The sequence below is a fragment of the Lissotriton helveticus genome, chromosome 12, assembly GCF_964261635.1.
Source record: "Lissotriton helveticus chromosome 12, aLisHel1.1, whole genome shotgun sequence".
Taxonomy (NCBI): domain Eukaryota; kingdom Metazoa; phylum Chordata; class Amphibia; order Caudata; family Salamandridae; genus Lissotriton; species Lissotriton helveticus.
The window spans coordinates 359,401,571-359,420,441 of record NC_136073.1 but is presented as its reverse complement, the minus strand read 5'-3'; the positions used below and the strand labels follow the sequence as shown (position 1 = coordinate 359,420,441).

At 42.9% G+C, this 18,871-nt stretch overlaps 1 pseudogene; it reads right to left on the bottom strand.

The window, feature by feature from the left end:
• LOC144799096 (histamine H3 receptor-like) overlaps window positions 1–18,871 on the bottom strand; it is an 85,494-nt pseudogene that overhangs the window by 7,238 nt on the left and 59,385 nt on the right.

The following is an 18,871-nucleotide window of genomic DNA, read 5'->3' as shown; positions in this document are numbered from 1 at the left end:
GAGCTGACTCACCTGCTACCTGCTCAATTTTTACACTACATATCATATATGACATACTGTATATTCCACCCACTCTGCTCCCTGACCAATGCACCTAAACTAGATACTGGCCTTGTGCTATGTGACACCTATTGGTTCTAGATACGAAAGTGATCTTAATGCCTTATAGTATGCCCTGATAATTTAGATACTGGAAAGAATCTGCCCTACCTTGTGTGGCATTTGTGTACACTCCTGCTCCAAGGGGCTTCATTTCTTAGTAGGCCATAGCTTTTTACCCTACCCCCCACTCTCACATGATCTAGAATGGATACCACCCTTAGCAGAAAGATGAACACTCTATTATCCCCTGCACTACCCTCCCAACCTAACTAAAAATTCCATGAGAACTATCAAACACTAAATCCTCAACCTTAACAAGGAAGCTCTCATTACTGACCCCTACTCCTGTCACAAGAAGAGTTCCCTACTAAATGAGCAAATCGACGTGCTAAATGGAGGAACGTTCTATCTTCCTCACTCAACACCACCATCAAAAAAAAATTCCCCACTGGCACAAACTTACTATTGCGCCCTCAACAATATACAATGCAGAGGCCACCATCTCCATCTACAATAACGGCACCATGCTCATTCAATCCTCAGATCACAATCTTGTACTTTTCATTGGTCTCTTCCCCTACCTCATGGACACATTAGACAAGACCTCCTCCCCTCCTACCCCCTTGCACTTCCACTTTGTCTCCTCCCCTTCCAACAACCCTGTTTCCCATACCCCCTTACCTCTTCCTCCACCCATCCTATTTAGCAATCACTCTCCCTTTTTTTGGCACTATTGCAGTCCATCACCTGCCCTACCCTGGAGTCAATGTTAGCACACCCTCTCACCAACACCACTCCGACATCCCCATTTCACACTCTTATATAGTTACAAACACTTACATTCCCTTTAACCCCTTCGATGCACAGGTGCAGAATCGCGGCAGCGCCCAAGGGGTTAAAAAGATTAATACACCAATTGCCTCCTCTCAACCAACCTTCACTAAGTCTCTTACTGTGAACTCTACCAACTCTGGCTCCACAAACTGCCATGATTTGGGTAGCTCTCTACACCACATCGCCCCCCCCCCCCTTGATCCTCTCAGAAGTCGCTTCACTGACTTTATACTTAACACTAACATTTCTGAACTACATTTGATCAAGGCTGACATCCTCAAACTAGTTAATATCACCTCCAATCTTGAACATAACTGGTCCTCACACATGACTCACCCTCAGATTAACAACTATCTAATTCTTAATTATCACTCCACCTACATCTCTTCCTACTCCTCCAGACCCAATAGGCTAATCAGACAGTTATGGTACCAGGATATAATTTTCCTCCTTGACACCTATAACCTTGCTTCAACCTACCTTGCCATACCCTACACAAAAATCGAGTTATCATCACCCACCATCTCAGCACATCCAACCACAACACTGGGTTTATAAATAATATGAATTTCAAACAAGTTCCCATCTCACATACTCCCATGACCACAATCAAAACATCCCTAAAATACATGTTAGTCAACTGTAAAACATGCGTCGGACATAGCCAATCTCATTCTTAACCTTGACCTGGACATCCTTGTGCTCACTGATACTTGGTTAAACACATTTCTACCTCAATCCTTGACATATTAGTCCCCCCCCCCAGGCATGACATCATCAGACTAGACTATTTAGGCCATAGTGAGGGCGGCATAGCCTGTATCTACAGGTCCGCACTTTCTCTCAAATTGTCACACGCTTTCATATTGCCTTCCTGCAAAACCTAATGATTAGCATTACCACCAATGACAACTCAAGATGTTCTCTTCACACGTTTTAGCACCCGCTAGGAGATACCCACATGTTCATCAAACAGATCATGGCGATTATCTCCCCCAACAGTGATGAACACAACAACCAGACTTTTCTTGGCGACTTTAACATTAATTGGAAAAATTCCAATTACCACCTCGTGAATAGTTTCAAATCCTTTCTCCAGGAGCTTGACCTTATCCAAGCATGCAATATCCCAACCTATAGCAAATGGGCCACACTTGATGAAATCATTGCAAAAGAGAATTTATTACATATTGAAACCATCCTTCTTTGCAAATGGACTGACCACCACTGCATCACCTTCCTTATCTCAGTAAGGGCAACCATCTCTAGGGGTCAACCTATGAAAGCCATACCAGGTCTGAGATACCTGCAACATTAACCCACTCACTATTTCAGCTCTTAGTAACAACATCCTGCTCCTGACCGCCTCTGTGGATAACGCTCTTGACCTCACTGAGCACTATATAAATTCCATGTCCAAAATCATGGACACACTTACACCTAAGCAACTAAAAGGAATCCCAACTAAACCAACCAGCCCTGGTTTAATTGTGACCTTAAAGAGGAACGCTGTCACCTCAGACTTGAAAGAAGAGCCTGGAGACATAGCCCCTCCTTGTCCAACCGGAAACTACTGTGACAAAAATGGAGCGTTTACAATAGGGACATCAGGGACTCTAAAGCAAACTACTTCCAACATCAGCTAGACACAGCAACTAATAGACCAAAAACACTGTTACAAATTAACAAACATTAGACAATCCGCAAGAACAACCCCTTTCCTCAGGCATCAAAACACCACCAAATTGCGAGACCTGTGACACCTTCTTTGCTGAGAAAACTATGTTAATCTCCAACGATATCCAGAATACTATGCAACTCCTTTCACCCATACCCCTCCTGCATCCAACCCTTCATGATCAGAAAGACTGCCAGAGAATCACCCATACTGGCCTAGCTTCAAAGACTTTGAAGAAAATGACACCCTAAACATTTTGACCACTCTTACATACTCCAACCACTTCAACGACCCCTTCCCTTCCAAATTCCTCAATCAGTCCATCCACTTCCTACTCCCATTATTGACCCTGATAATCAATGCCTCATTCACTCAAGGCATCTTACCTGATTGCCTCAAAAGTGGGCAGATTACTCCAATCCTAAAAAACATACAACTCCAATCAGTCTGATCCCAATAATTACCACCATATCTCAAACATCCCCACCTTAGCAAAACATTTAGAAAAATGTGTACACTGACAGCTTCGTGATCACATTGAGCATTTCTAACTCCTCGACCAATGTTAATCTGACTTTCGACTGAGTTATAGCACCGAAACAGCCTTGGTCCACATTGTTGATGATACCCTTCGCTCACTAAACCAGAATGAATATTGCTTACTTATCCCTCTGGACCTGCGGCATTCAACACTGTCAATCATGATAACCTTTTGAGCCTTCCAGAACACAGAATGGGTCTCTCTGGCACTTTGCCAGAATGGTTCTCCTCTTTTCTCCACAACAGATCTCAGCGGATCCTAATGAACGATGCTCTCTCTGGTCACTCACCAGTGTCGTTGGGTGTACCCCAAGCATCTGCTCTCTCCCTGACACTGTTTAACTTTTATATGGAGCTCCTACTGTGAAATCCTCAAACTCGCACACATTTCCTACCACATGTATACAGACAATAGCCAACTTTATCTGAACATCTCCTCTCCTGATGACATCAGTATCTTCAACAACACCCTGACACAAACACAACATTGGCTGACCCATAACCACCTCAAACGCAATGCCCTCAAAACAGAATTCCTTCTGATCTCACCACTACCCCCATTATCAAAGAATGGCTCCCTCATCTTACTGCCTTGAATTGTACCTCACATATAATTGATTCTACTAAATCCATAGGCATAACCTTGTACAAAACCCTCCCCATGCAACAACACATTAGTTCTACCACCAGAGGAAGTAACCCTCAATTAAACATCCTAAGTAAACTTAAACCTTTCCTTCCCTTAGCAGACCTCCTAACAGTGGTTCAAGCTCTTGTGCTGTTGAGATTACACTATGGTAGTGCCACCCTTGTGGACCGTCGGAAAATGATGTTTACACCCTTAATGGCTACCTTAAATGCAGCTGTTAAGCTCATCACTTGCTCAAAGAAACCATGATCACATCATTCCTGACCTGCAATCCCTGAAATGGCTACCTATGAGTCCAAGAACACCTCAAATTGATTATGTGATACATAAAGCGCTGCGCCACAATACTCCCTCCTAGCTGACCCAGAGATTATTTCCCTGGGCTGAGGAGCATAACATCATCTCCGACATCCAATTTGGGTTCCGCCCAGGGAGGTCGACGGTGGCCCAATGTTTAAACCTCTACCTGATCCTTGGCAAGTACAAGATGGCCCGCCCAGGTACGATCTACATGGCCTTTATGGACCTTTCGTCAGTGTTTGACTGTGTTAATCTGGCCAAACTGTGGCAGTCCATGAGGGCCAAGGGGGTGGAGGCCAACATCGTGGACTTCCTAATGGATCTTCATAGAGAAACAAAGGCGAATGTTAGATTTGCCCAGGATTTTCGGGTTTCTAGGGATTTTAAATTAGAAGGGGGTACACCAGGGCTGCATTCTGGCCCCCGTCCAGTACAACCTTTATATACACGATCTTGAAGGAGCCTTGGTTGCAATGGGGGATGATTATCCGCATATAGGGCGACGGGGTCTCCCGGTCCTACTATATGCAGATGACGTGGTCCTCATAGCCAGAACAGCAAGGGGACTCTAATCCCAATTGAATTCTTTTGTGACCTTTATGGGGTCCCGAGACCAGTAAATCAACAACTCCAAATTTTGAATAATGCAGGTAGGGGCCTGACCCACGAAAAAGTATTCCTTGGTGGTGGGCCCTGAGAGGGTCCCCCTGACGACAGTGTTTCAATCTCTGAGGGTTCTGATGGACAACGGCTTAAAGTGGGGGCCCCTCATACAGAAGAAAAAAGGGTAGTTTACACGAATAACCGCTGCTATTTTCAACTTTGCTGCCAAGATGGGCAGGCGTCCAATTGCAGCTATGCTGAAAATCTATCAGGCCAAAGGTGTAGCAACTGCCTGCTATGGCAGCGAGATTTGGGGATACACCACCACATATGCATTGCAGGTGGTTGAGAGTAACTTCTTAAAACGCCTGCTGGGTGTGCCAAAAAGTCTATCCAACTTGGGAGTCCATGAGGAATTGGGGGTTCCATTCTTATGTGACACATTGGCACTGCATCCCCTGGTGTTTTGGCTTAAGTGTTGGTTAAACAAGGAATTAGAGCTCACCCAACAGATTATAAATGACTGTATGGGCCATGACCATATGCCTCGAATCCCATGGTTGAAATACATTGGTGGTTGTCTTACGGAGCTGGGCCGCCCTGATCTTTTTAAAAAACCTTCTGTTATAGTAAAAAAGGATCTGGAACTGGTCAAGAAAGCTTTCAGTTGCATTAGGAAGCTAGAAAGAGATGAGCTGGAACTAAGAAAACGCAGTGTTCGCAAATTTTTGATCCTTAAAACGAATCCATCAACTGAGCCATATCTTTTGGGAACACTGACTACTTATGTGCAGTTTTTATTGTCTCGGTTCCGCTTTGATCTTTTTCATCTGTTACTTGCCGTTCCAAAAGGGTGCAGCAGAGGATAGGTGTTAGCACCCTGTGGCTGCGACCAAGTGTCTCCACAGGAACTGCTACACTTTATGCTCATTTGGAAATGTTATGATATACCACGAAAACACTTCTTCCTCCCCCTTTTAAAGAGGTGAATTTTAACCGGGTCCGCCCAGCTCTTTTGTTTTTGCAGAAGCTAAAACCAGATTGTATTTTCTTTATCGTGGGATATTTGAAATCAGTGGTGAGAACAAGGGCTGGTCTTGAATTTTGGTCATATTAGAGGGAGATGGCACCAAAGTATGGACTATGTGTTCTGTATTGCACATTAATTACTGATATGAATTGTAAAACTGTCTTTTTAACTCTGTGTATCTACCTGTTTTTACCTATTGTTATAAATTGTAAATGTTTTAAGTATCAGTTTTAATGAGGTGTGGACATGTTGTAATTGTTATAGTTTTTATTGAAAAACTGTATAAAGTTGTTTTTGATTGATTGATTGATTAATAACCTTTTGAGCCTTCCGGAACACAGAATGGGTCTCTCTGGCACATTGCCAAAATGGTTCTTGTCTTTTCTCCACAACAGATCTCCGCAGGTCCTAATGAACGATGCTCTCTCTGGTCAGTCACCAGTGTCGTTGGGTGTACCCCAAGCATCTGCTCTCTCCCTGACACTGTTTAACGTTTATATGGAGCACCTACTGTGAAATCCTCAAACTTGCACACATTTCCTACCACATGTACACAGACACTAGCCAACTTTATCTAAAATCTCCTCTTCTGAAGACATCATTATCTTCAACAACACCCTGACACAAACACAACATTGGCTGACCCATAACCACCTCAAACGGCCCTCAAAACAGAATTCCTTCTGATCTCACCACCCACCATTGCCCCCATTATCAAAGAATGGCTCCCTCATCTTACTGCCTTGAATTGTACCTCACATATAATTGATTCTGCTAAATCCCTAGGTATAACCTTGTACAAACCTCCCCATGCAACAACACATTAGTTCTACCACCAGAGGAGTTAACCATCAATTAAGCATCATAAGTAAACTTCAAGCTTTCCTCCCCTTCGCAGACCTCCTAACAGTGGTTTAAGCTCCTGTGCTGTTGAGATTAGACTACGGTAGTGCCACCCTTGTGGGCCTTCGGAAAATTAGATTTACACCCTTAATGGCTACCCTAAATGCAGCTGTTAGTCTCATCACTGGCACAAAGAAAACATGATCACATCACTCCTGACCTGCAATCCCTGAAATGGCTCCTATGAGTCCAGGATCCACCTCAAATTGCTTGTGTGATACATAAAGTGCTGCACCACAATAGTCCCTCCCAGCTGACCCAGAAATGTACATTATTGGGTGGAAACAGACCCTCTTCAACACGTCGACACAAGCTCCTTACTACTCATACCACAAAAAATCAAGAAAAGAAAACCTTCATCGGGTCCTTCTCCAGAATTGCCCTAATTTGGAACTCTAACAACCCTCTTCCCCCTGAGATGAGATGCAAACCATCCACCTTCATCTTCAGGAAAGAAGTAAAAACTCTACTTTGTAACAAATTCCTCTCAAAATGTGGTTCCTACCTCCCTTTTCCCATGAGCGACCAATCCCTACTACTCATATTTATATTTGTGAATATTGTTCTATTGTTCTTTTGATCAGTACCATGTCTGTACATTATCACAGTTTATATCACATTGTTCCTAGTTCCTACGTGTAAAGTGCCGTGTCACCTATGAGGGTCGTGTTCACAATATATAAAACTCTAAATAAATAAACATACTCCAGAACATAATTTTAAACAATTACTCTTGCAGTCTGTGGGTACTTCCTGGGCACTTGACACAGCAACCCCTTCAATCATACACTTATTATTAAGCCTGTCATTGTTTGTTTCAGGGCTAACCCCCCTTCTAGCCCCAAGGGTGCTGAAAGCCCCTACTCTGGATGCCTTAGGGGGGCCAGCAACAGCCAGGGGACTCCCTCGCTTCGTGCGGATAGACTTCATACCTTCATGTCCCAGTAGGCCAAACATTTTCTGCTGGCCCAAGCTTGCCCAATGTGCCCAGTCAATCGATTCCAGCAAACCCACTGGACTGATACAGGCTCGGAGTTGCTAATCTTGGGAAATACTGTGTTGCTAATTCATCTCTATATTTGATCTGGATTTGGGTATTAGCAATGCAAATTCTATGGTCATCCATGGACAAAAGCCCATTCACCAGAGCTTGGCCCTTCAGAGTCACTCTCTCGAAATCGCACAACTCACCAGGGGATACAATTCTCTCACCTCACAAAATGTCACTCCTGATAATCAAGTGGCATTTTTTCACATTCCGAAACCAGTGGGTGACTTTATTAATTAGGGTGTACTGTCCTTTATACCCTTGAGTGACTTTAGGGACTTGGGTTAGAAGGATCTGGCCCTGGATGAGGGATGGCAAGATAGGTGGGTGACTTCCATTGGGCCCTTCCCACCACACCCCGTAGGGATGGCGAAAGAAAGAGGATGACATTCCAGGGTCATTGAGTACCCCAGATTGAGCCCTACTATATATGGCAAGGTCCCTTGTACTGCCACAAGTGGGGCCATATCTACTCAAATTCGACTAGCTCACACTCCCCTCTTCCCTGCAAGTACATTTGTGCATGTGGTGTCTCAACAAAACTTCTGGGGATAATGGGGGAACCGGGTGTAGATTTGGGCTAAATTTGAAGCCATGTACTGTAAGGGCGAGATGGGATCTTGGGCTATGGCCATCAAAGAATTTCCTTCAGTCTGCAAAGTCTGGCTTGATCTCTTAGTCAGCAATAACTTATCGACCTTCTCCTCCAGAGACTTTATGACTGACTTCAACTCCCTAACCTCCTCCCTAAAGCCCAGAATCACCTCCACAAGTTTATCAACATCTTGAGACACACAAGCCAGAGATGCTGGTCAACTGGTTGCCCTCTCCTCCTCAACCAGATTACCATCACCTAGGGCATATAAAGCGGGAAACCTGTTGTAACATAGAACCTCTGGGTTAACCCTGGTCAGAATATTTTTTCCATTATCGCCTTCAACAGTGCATAGGTTCAAAACAGCACATAAGCTGCGGTGACAGAGTTCCTAGTCTTTGAAAACATATGCAGGACCGTCTTCATGTTTCTTTTCCTTTGTGCAGGGCTGTGAGATACCCTTGGTGAAACAATAGGAGCAGGTGTGATATGGGGATTTGGTTTCTCCTCTACTTCAACCAAAAGGTCATCGATTTTATTTAGAACGCAGCCGATTTAGGGCCTTTCTTCACTGTTGGAGGGCCTGTGGTTGCTTCTGCAGCCTTCCTCTTGCCCATTAGAACCAGGCAGATATTGCAATAGTAATAATAATACTAAAAAAAAAAACTATGGGGAGCAACAACAAGACCACTCCTTAACACTAAGCGCTACTCATTAAATAGGATGTATTAAAAGGGGGAGACCCGGGTACTAATGGGCACAAATGACTACATTTTTGACGAGATGTTGGGGCTGGCCCAGTCCAGCCTCCTTTGGCCTCCAATGGGCATAGACGGTCCCATGCCACGGGCAGGGATGATGCGCTTCATAGCGCTGAAATCAGGAGCAGCTGGTTGGGGACATCGTTTTAGCCCCATAGCCTCTTGGGACTTATGGGCCCAAAAATTGAAGTGTTTTTGTTCCGCACCTCCCAACATAAATGAAAATCAAGGAGTTGGATGATGGGAGAAAGGAAGAAGCAGATCATGTAAAACAACAATTAAAAATATATATCTTATATAAAGTCATTTTTTTTTAAAACGTACTGCTATAAAATGTTCTTTACAAAAGTATTTTATCTTTGAAATCCTTACCGGGATAAGATATAAAGTGCCCTAAAGTAACTCAGCTTTCAGGACTGTGCTGTGTATTTTTCCTCTGTCCAGTCCCTATGCTACCAGACTCAAGGGATATCCTCACCCCAGTTAGGGGAAACCAGAAAATAGTTTTCCCTGCAACGGCAGGGTTAAAGTCAGTAGACCAGATTAATTCTTGGCTACCAGGTGATGCCCCTTAATGTGTGCATCCACTTCAATAACCGGGGGGCATATTATCAAGGACCGGTGTTAAAATTATTGCCGTTTTATCAGCAGGAAACTGGCGATAAAACGGCGATAATCGGATTTATAATACGCCCTTGTTAATTCCCATAGAAGCCCATCTTAACAGCAGAACATGGGCTTCTATGGGAATTAACAAGGGCGTATTATCAACCCCATTATCGCCATTTTATCTGCAGTTTCCTGCCAATAAAACGGCGATAATTTTAACACCGGTCCTTGATAATATGCCCCCTAGTTCTTAGGCTCAATGACACTCGACCCGTGCAACTGTTGCCTCATGAGTTTCAAGAAATACTCGGATTGCAACAGGCTACTCACTTTAGAAGACACACGTCACACGTTTTAAAGAACGACGTCTGTGCTTGGAGAATTTGGTGACCTCAAGACACTTACCATCTTTAGTCTTGACTCATAAAAGGGGGTTTCCATGCAAAATGCTGTGAACACTTACAAATTCACAGACATTTTGGAGGTAGACTCCAACCCCGGAAATGCACATTAAGCCTAGCATGTTTATTGCAAGGATAAACGGATCTCTAGAATAGTAAAGAAAATGAATATCTTCGTGCATTAGGGTGGTATAAAAGAAGGAATGGTTCCACAAGGGAAAATGTTAAATGTACAAGTGTATAATTCCGAATGATTTACTCATGCAGATTTTTCTACTACTGCAAACTAATCATAAGTAAACTTTGCAAAATATCAATACTTTTGAAAATCTATGACTGCTACTTTTTTTGTTGTACTCTTCGACTCTTAGTGAATTCCCCAAAACATATCAATTTGCTCCAGAATTAGGGCAAACCTAAGGGAGTAGATATCTGGCTTTTGTCAATCTGGCCCTAATAAATGTTGTCTCAGTGTGGACTCTTTAGTACAGACTTAATCATTCAGTGGTTGTCCATTGTTAGATTAAGCCGTCATAGAACAGCCAGGAATTAATGACATTGAAGACAAAGACAGAAAGGATATGAATTGTTCTCCTTGGCACGACGCCCTAGGAACAGGTGACCTGCCCTTTAGCATGTAGCCATCTTGGTCACAAGAACACGTGCGCAGTTCAGATCCCACTGGATTCTGCCTGTTGATGCTGTTGAAATCACCCTAAGGTGCCAATCTCACTTTGTAGTGTAGTTCCTATATTCCCAATCTGCTCTGCGCATTGAAATAATATAAACAGCAGTGTAGACGTAGGACTGAGGTCATCTAGGTCCCTACTGACTATATTAGACTTAAGGTTTGCCAGCTAGCTCAGAGGTCACTAGAAACTTTCTCGAATAAACAAGGAGGAGTTTAACCTCCCTGGATAGACAAGAAGGGATTAGCTTCTGACAACCAAAAAACATGACAACTTTGCTCCCTCAGAATAAGAGTGTATCTCTAGAGTCGTGTGAAAACAATAGACAGCTATTTCACTCAGTCAAGTGTGCATACTTAGTTTCACCAGAGTGCAGAGAAAAGAGAGACGGGCGTTTTCAATAAAAGGTGTTATTTATTGAGCAGTCTTCTTTCTCATGCAAGAGAAATGAATTGCCACAATTGCAATACTTATAGTAAAGTAAAGTGCGTACAGTAAACGGAGGATTATAAAATAATACTGTAAAAGCATTGATATGGTTTCTTAGCCATATGATACTTTAAAATAGATAAAATATATACATACATATATACATTGACTAACGTACTCAACTGGTGCTTCTAAATACGCCTACCCCGGTGTACCTGACCTAAGCCTAATACGTGGCAAGGAGTAAGTAAGTAGCAGTTTAAGTTAAGTTGGGTTTGCCAAGAATCTGACTCAAGAATTCTCTTTAAGGGTTTAGTCAGCTCCGTACCTGGGTAATAGAAAGCAGGAGGTCTTGTATCTCTCTCTCAGGACTCGATATCCCAGTAACCCGCGAAGGTATCTGGAAACACCGGAGCTGGATTTCTCGGCAGGAGAAAAGACAGCATCTCTCTCAGTGCGTCAAAAGGGAGGGGCAGCGTCCGTGGGCTCTCGCATCAGCTGGGCTCTCGGGCAAGTAGATAGCTGCTCTGCTCCAAAACCACCACTGTGTGTTTGCTTAAGGCAACGTTGGTATATTTATACCTGAAAGGTGCCGGGTTTGACGTAAGGTTGGACATAAGACGTCAATAAATATGTCACTAAGAACTGCCCATTCTTACAGTGCTTCACAGGAGTTCTAGGACGGAATCAAAACAAAAGCAAGGGGGATTTCCCAGGTTGCTGGAGGTTTGTTTTGTTTAGAGAACTCGTTGTGCTTTCTAGGAGTCCGGGGAAGTAGCCTTGCTTAATGTGACTGCATGGGCTACGACTAAATATGGATATGATTCCTATGCCTTTATAGGGATATTATTGATTATAGCCGAACAAGGGCATAAAATAGAAATATCGATTTAGGTTCCTAGATAAAAACACAATAACTTAAGACGTGAGCTCAGCTTGTCGTGCCTACGAGGCATGACATCAAGGCATTCCTCGAGGTGCTCACACGACCTACCACTTTTGCTAGTCTTGCGGTGACTTAAGGGCAGGTGTGCCCAGATGGTCTAACGTTAGTGCTGATCCTGAAGCCTTATCTTGCTTCTACGTCTCAGTAACCTACAAAACACCCAACAAAAACGCACTCAGTTTGCAGTTCTGTTACTGATATTGATCCCAGTGATGTTGTCCCAAGAGGTTGGATAAGACTCACAATGTAGCAGCTGGGTCGCCAAACAGTTGATACCGTGGATCAAGCATAAATCATTGGGTATTAGAAAAATGTGCATTCTGGCCCCTTAGAGCACAGACAGTTAAAAACCGCTAAGAGACTCTAGGCCTTCTTGGTGTAATAAAGGCCAAGAAGAAGAATAAGATCAGCAGCCTTCTTTGGTTCTAGTGCTTTTTGACCTGCCTCTGTGACACTGAACCCTTGCGATTCTTGGTGCAGCAGGGTTTAGACCAATGTGTCTTTCCTTGAGCCTGGTCCTCGACTTAAGCTCACATGTGAGAAGTCTCCTGAGCCACCTTTGAGAACAAACTGTGCTACTGAATGTGTCGATTTCTAATAAATCAAACTTTGCCTAGCGCATCGCCTCAAAAGGCATCAAATGTGTTCCACCTTCACATTAGATCAGCTACTGAATACTAAAATACAAGAGAAAGCTGTGCATGCATGGTAGGCATTACAAGTCTGTTTATCTGGGTTACTGATATGGCAGCTGATGAATGAACTGCCAGAGGATCAGAAGCTTTTTGTTCGGTTGAAGTAGCATTTAGGAGCCATAAGTGATTAGGAAAGAAAAACAACAGACAATTTGATTGATTAAGAGACTAATCTGGAAACAGTTCAAAAGGCTTCTTTGTTCCAGTGAAATAACCAGAAGGATCGCCCAGTGAAGAAAAGGGGATCATTTATTCATGTGGCAGCACTGGTCACAACAAGGAATGTGATCGTTCACGTTACCATCTGCATGCCACTGTGGCTGTGGGCTCAAAGGGCTTGTGAACCAAACCTGGCAAAGAATATTTGTAAATCTTATTCAGAATGGTGTCTCTAAATAGGAGAAAATTGAGTGACATATTGACATTCTTTGCAACAACACAATTCCGAAGAAGAAACACGCTTGTGCCAGTCCAGTTTGCTGCAGCCACTCCTAGTGTTACACTGCCACATAATTGCTAAAGGAAGGAAGTTGCCCCTGCTTTTTATAATGAAACTTAGCGGTAGGATAATCAATGAAGTTATAAACTTTATTTCCTTGTACCCATTGAAGTATGCCCTTTTTAGCCAAATGAAATCACGTCATTATGAGGACATTAAAGGGCAGGTGTGTTGAACCTCTGTCCTTTGGAAATCGCACATTGTGAATCAAATAACAAGCAGTGACTCGCCAATCAAACTAGGGTCGGACTGGGACAAAATAGAGGCCCGGGCACAAAAATAAAAGTGGCCCTCTATTAGTGAATTTTAAAGCTAAAAAAGTGGCAAAGGTTTGGAAATAGGGGCAGTTTTGAGCTTGCAAAGATACGCTGAAGAGGTGTCTCGCAAGAGTGGAAGACTGCATGGTTTTGAGTTTGACGAGGATAATATTTGTTTTAATATCAGGGAAATCGACAGTAAAAACCATCTCAGCAGACCATCAAACTGGCCAACAAACAGCCAAAAAACATACTGACCTGTCACACCGTCCCATTGGGCAGTGCCTCATTGCATAGCTTCCAATGTTTCAGATTGCTAAGTGTGAAATTTTTATAATTTCAGTGCAATTATGAGTGACAATTCAACGACTATGAGTGACACTTGCTCACAAGCAAAATCAAGCAATGAAGACGAGGGACAAATATACATGTCAGAAATTACACCCATTTGAGCACAAAAAACTCGTAAGTGTTTTCTACTTATTCATTGTGTCTCGACTTGATCTGGGTTTGTTGTTTTGCATTTTGGTACGATTAATAACAACAAACATTAGAATGCAAAGAAAATTCCAGGCCCGGGTGAAACATTCATACCGAATAATGAACATAGTGCAGTCTCTCGTGCACGGTGTCTCCCACAACAGACATCCGATGAAGAAAGTATATTTTATTGGAGGCAGCACAGCATTTCTGGATACCACTTAACTTTAAAAACTAAGCTGTTAATTCAAGCAGGCATAGCAAACGTACATTGCAAACCGAAAACGACAAAGACCACCGGGACTCTCACCTCTCTGCTGCATGCTGAAGTAGCTTGCTAAGTGAGAGTGCGTGTGCTGCAGAGTCAGAGGCCCTGTGCAATGAGGCAACATATCCGAAAACAGAGGAAGCTTTCAACCGTTAATAGTTGCTCATGGCCAGTAAAGCGCTTAGGCACACTTACTTTATTTTGAAGACTGGACGAGTGCAGTCCATCAACAGGAGCACCTGGAGGGCATTGAGACCCACCTGACGGACCACCGCTCCCAGTCTACACTCTCGGGTGGCCCAACCACGCGCCTCAATGCACTGAGCGCGAGCTGCCCGGTGTGGGAGAGGCATCGAAAATCAACCTCGGTCTTTCCCCCACTAAGGACGGGTGACCAAAATCAAGTGGCTGCTCCCGCCATGAACCGACACCCACTGCAGTCTGCGCCTATGTGGCCCAAACACGGGCAGATTTGTGGTGCGGAGATCGCGTTACTTTAAGGTGTTTTGCAGGACACTACGGATGACTGGGACATGTCTCTCCTCGACCGCAGCCTCACGAGCCTGCGTAGCCTGCTGTGCACTGCGGGCCCGTCATGTGGGAGATGGGCCCATGAGGAAGGCGGCAAACCTGCATCCGTGGTTGGGAGCCTTGCAAGCCGTAAGGAGGCAATAATCCTCCGAAACGCAATGGTTCCCCGTGCCTGAGTACAGGGCATCAGCAAGGGGCGGCCCCTGCCTGCCGCACGCTCACCGGATGCTGGGAGGTCTCCCTTGAGTTCCGGAAAGAGATAGAGGCGGGCGGAATTTCAATGCAGCAAGATGCAACATTGTAGCAGCCAGTAGTGAAAAATGATGAACTGTTTACTGAGCCTGCTGCTGACTGTTGAGTCCGGGGAGCAGCAGAACCGACTCACGGGTGTCACAGGCGCCGGCGCACGCTAGCAGTCTGGCATGCTGGTACAGCACTTGACGCAACAATGGCATTAAAATAAATGCGTGACAATGCATTTCAGTGCAGTGATGCGGAACACCGCACTGAAATGCGTTACTGTTACACCTGATGCATAATACTTGGCAGGCATGTGATTGCCCTATAGACCTCCGACATTGACGTTGCTAGTTTTGGAAGAATTGTGTAATATGAAAAATTTAACTTTTTAAAGAGCACCAGTCCACTCCTTCTATGACATTGCGATTATTATCCACTGAGACTGAAGTACCATCGCCTGTTTCCAGGGTTGATCCAAACATGGATGAGAACAGCCCACTCAAACAAGGGAAACTAATGCAAGCAGAATGCCATGAAACACACCCTCTCTGAAATCCCCATATAATGGTGCTAGGACAGAATCTGTAAGGCTGAAAAACTTCCAGGCTGGCTTGTATTCCACTGAGTGGAATAAGCTCAATCACAACCCTGATCAAGAAAAAGGCTTTTGAATGTCATGCACTGAGGCAGGGTAAAGGCCAATATGACTTATTTTCAATGAGTGTCAATCAAACAACAAGGCTGCCATATTGTAAAGGCAGCTTCCTAAGGCCTATGGAAAAGAGGCTGATTAAGTTACAAATGTATGCTTTACAGTCACAAATAGTCCAACACCATCAATATTATTACCTCGGTGAAATCCTTGGATGATGAACAGAGGGCCACAATGGAAACATTGCACATTCTCCTCCCAGCCGTGGCCCGTGCAGATAAGAGCGGTGGAGCTGAGTGGTGGGGGCATTTTGACAGATGTGGGACAATTAAATAAATAATTAATTTTACCTCCTCATCATCTGTCAAAATACCTCCCCTCCTACCTCACCCCACCGCTCTTGCCTGCACGGGCTGCAGCTGTCTCCTCCAACCCACTAGATGTATTTCCAATACGCTCCCCAGACAAGGCCATGGGGTATTGAAATGTCTTTACATCTAACCATGAGGGCGGGTACTTAGATTTAGCACTACTGTCTTCCATAAGTATACCTAATTTCTCAGCCTTTTTATCCAGTGTTGCGCAAGTGTGAGTAACAATCTTAATTGATATTCCTTCTATGTCTCTAACTGCAGTAGCAGGGAGTTTAAATACGTTGGAAAGGAAGGAGGAAAGGGTTAAAAGGAGTCTGACCCCTGAATGACCACACAGAAGACCACTGAGCCCTTGTATATTTGTAAATTTTGATACAGATAGAAATAACAGAGACTGGAATCTTCAGTGAGGTGGCAGTGTGGGGGAAGGAGCCAGGGAGAGGATAGGCCTTGCATGCATGCTGCATTCCAATATTAGCCTTTATGCTGAGTAAAATGTTACTTTTGCTTCTCCTGTCTGAGTCTGAATAAAGGCGAGCTAAGACCTATAAGTGCAAGAAATGATGAAGAGCCTAATTTAGGATTTGGGTACGCAGTTTTTTTCTGCCTCATTTAGAGGTGCGGTTCCGCTATCTGTCGATTGGTTCTGCCTCCAATGGCTTCACCATGGGGAACGATTGATTGGAGACCCTGCTGCCACAAAGTAGTCTTTAAATGTCACGTGGCCCATCCTATTCAGGGTGCGTCTTCTGCCTTTTATTTTCCCTTCCTAGGACCTCGTTTTGAAATATAGCGCTTCCAGGAAGGAAAAATCATTAATAGTCACCTAAGCGCATCAGTGTTTTGATTATTTTTTCTGCAGAAAGAAACTCCCAGTTTGGAGTTTGCTTCAACAGAACTAAAAAAACAAGCATTTGCAAAGCCAATAAGTCTGGGATTAGCAGCCAGCCTTTTGGCAATTCTTGTTTTGTTTAGATGTATTTTTTGTAAATATAATTTTTGGAAAGTTGCCAGGCCTTCATGACATCTAAAAAAAAAGAAAACATTGACTAATGGTAAAACATTTTTTTGGTCTAAAAAAAAGTATATAATTCCATAGTACCCCCGGCACTGAAGGGAACTACTTTGTGTGTAAATGTGCTGTTTGTTAAAGGGCAGCATGCTGTAACTCATAGTAAAATCTGCCAATGGCTGAAATGGACTGACACATTTCCCCTTGACTCATGCTGGAGTTTGTGGAAGAAAATTGTGAATGGTAAAAACATGGACTAATGGATGAAGTCTGTCTGAAAAGCCCTACAACTAACAATGTTATACACACTTTCACGAATTATAATATTTTGGCTAATACAGACCAAAAAAGCCATTTGGTGTGGCATTAGCTGCCAGCTTCTTGCCTTTGAGAAAAGGGACAAGAAAGAAAAAAGACAAGAAAGATGGGAAAAAAGAAAGAGATGGAAGAAGGAGTGAAAGAAAGTAAAGGAGCAAGTAAGGTCATTATAGAATAAAGGCAGGCAGAACATGAAGAAAGGAAAGCAAAAAAGCAAGTGAGGAAGGCAAAAAAGGAAAGAGAAAAAAAGAGAGTAAGAAAAAAAGAAAGGAAGAAGGAAAGCATGCAAAAAAGGAAGAAGAAAAAAGAAAGGAGGCACAAAAGAAAGAGAGGTAAGGAAAACAGAAAGACAGCTAAATTGGAAGGAAGGACTGAAAGAAGGAATAAGGGCAAACAAAATGAAAGGCAGAAAAGGAAGTAAAGTAGGAAAAATGAATGGAAGAAGGCAAGAAAGAAAAAGGGAAATAAGGCAATGGAAGAAAGAAGGAAAGAAAAAGAAAGAAAGGAAAGAAAAGAAGGAGAGAAAGCAATAAGAACGAAAGAAGAAAAAAGAAATGGAAAGGAGGCAATAAAAAATGTTAAATGGAAGGAAAGAAAGCAAAATAGAAAGAAAAAAGGCACAAAAAGAAGAAAGAAAGGAAAGAAAAAAAAGAAGGCAAAAGTGAAGGAAATCAAAACATAAAGAAGGCAAAAAGAATAAAGGAACGAAAGCAAGAAAGAAAGAAGGAAAGAAAAGAAAGAAAAGAGAAAAAGAACTGAAATAAGAAAAAAAGGAAAGAAGGAAAAAAGAGAGAAAGAAGAAAAATGGAAAATGAAAAAAAGGAAAAATTGAAGAAAAGAAGGCAAGAAAAAAGGCACAAAAGAAGGAAAGACATAAAAATGACAGACTGCAAATGCAGAGGAAAGAAAGAAGTCAAAAAAGAAAGAAGGAAAGGAAAAAGAAATGAAGGCAAAAAAGAAAGAAAGAAGTCAGAAAGGAAAGAAAGAAGGAAAAAAGGCATAGAAGTTAAAAGGAAACAAAAACAAAAGAAGGAACGAAAAAAGGAAAAGCTGCATGAAAGGAAGAAAAAAGGAAAGAAAAAGGAAAGAAAGATGGAAAAAAGAAAATAGGAATGAAAGGGGAAAGGCAAACAAGAAATAAGGAAATAAAGAAGACAAAAAGAAAAAAGGGAAGAATAGAAAAAGGTAAGAAGAAAAAAGGCAAAAAGAAAAAATGACAAAATGACAAGAGGAAAGAAAGACAAAAAAGGGAAAGAAAAAGAAAAAAAGGCAAAACTGGAAAGAAGGCAAACAGAAAAGGCACAAAGGCAAAATAGAAGGAAGGAGATATGGCAGAAAAGAAAGAAGGAAAGGAAAATGAAAAAGGCAAAAAAAGGAAAGAAAAAGGGAAAGAGGGTAAAAAGAAAGAAAAATGAAAAAAGGCAGAAA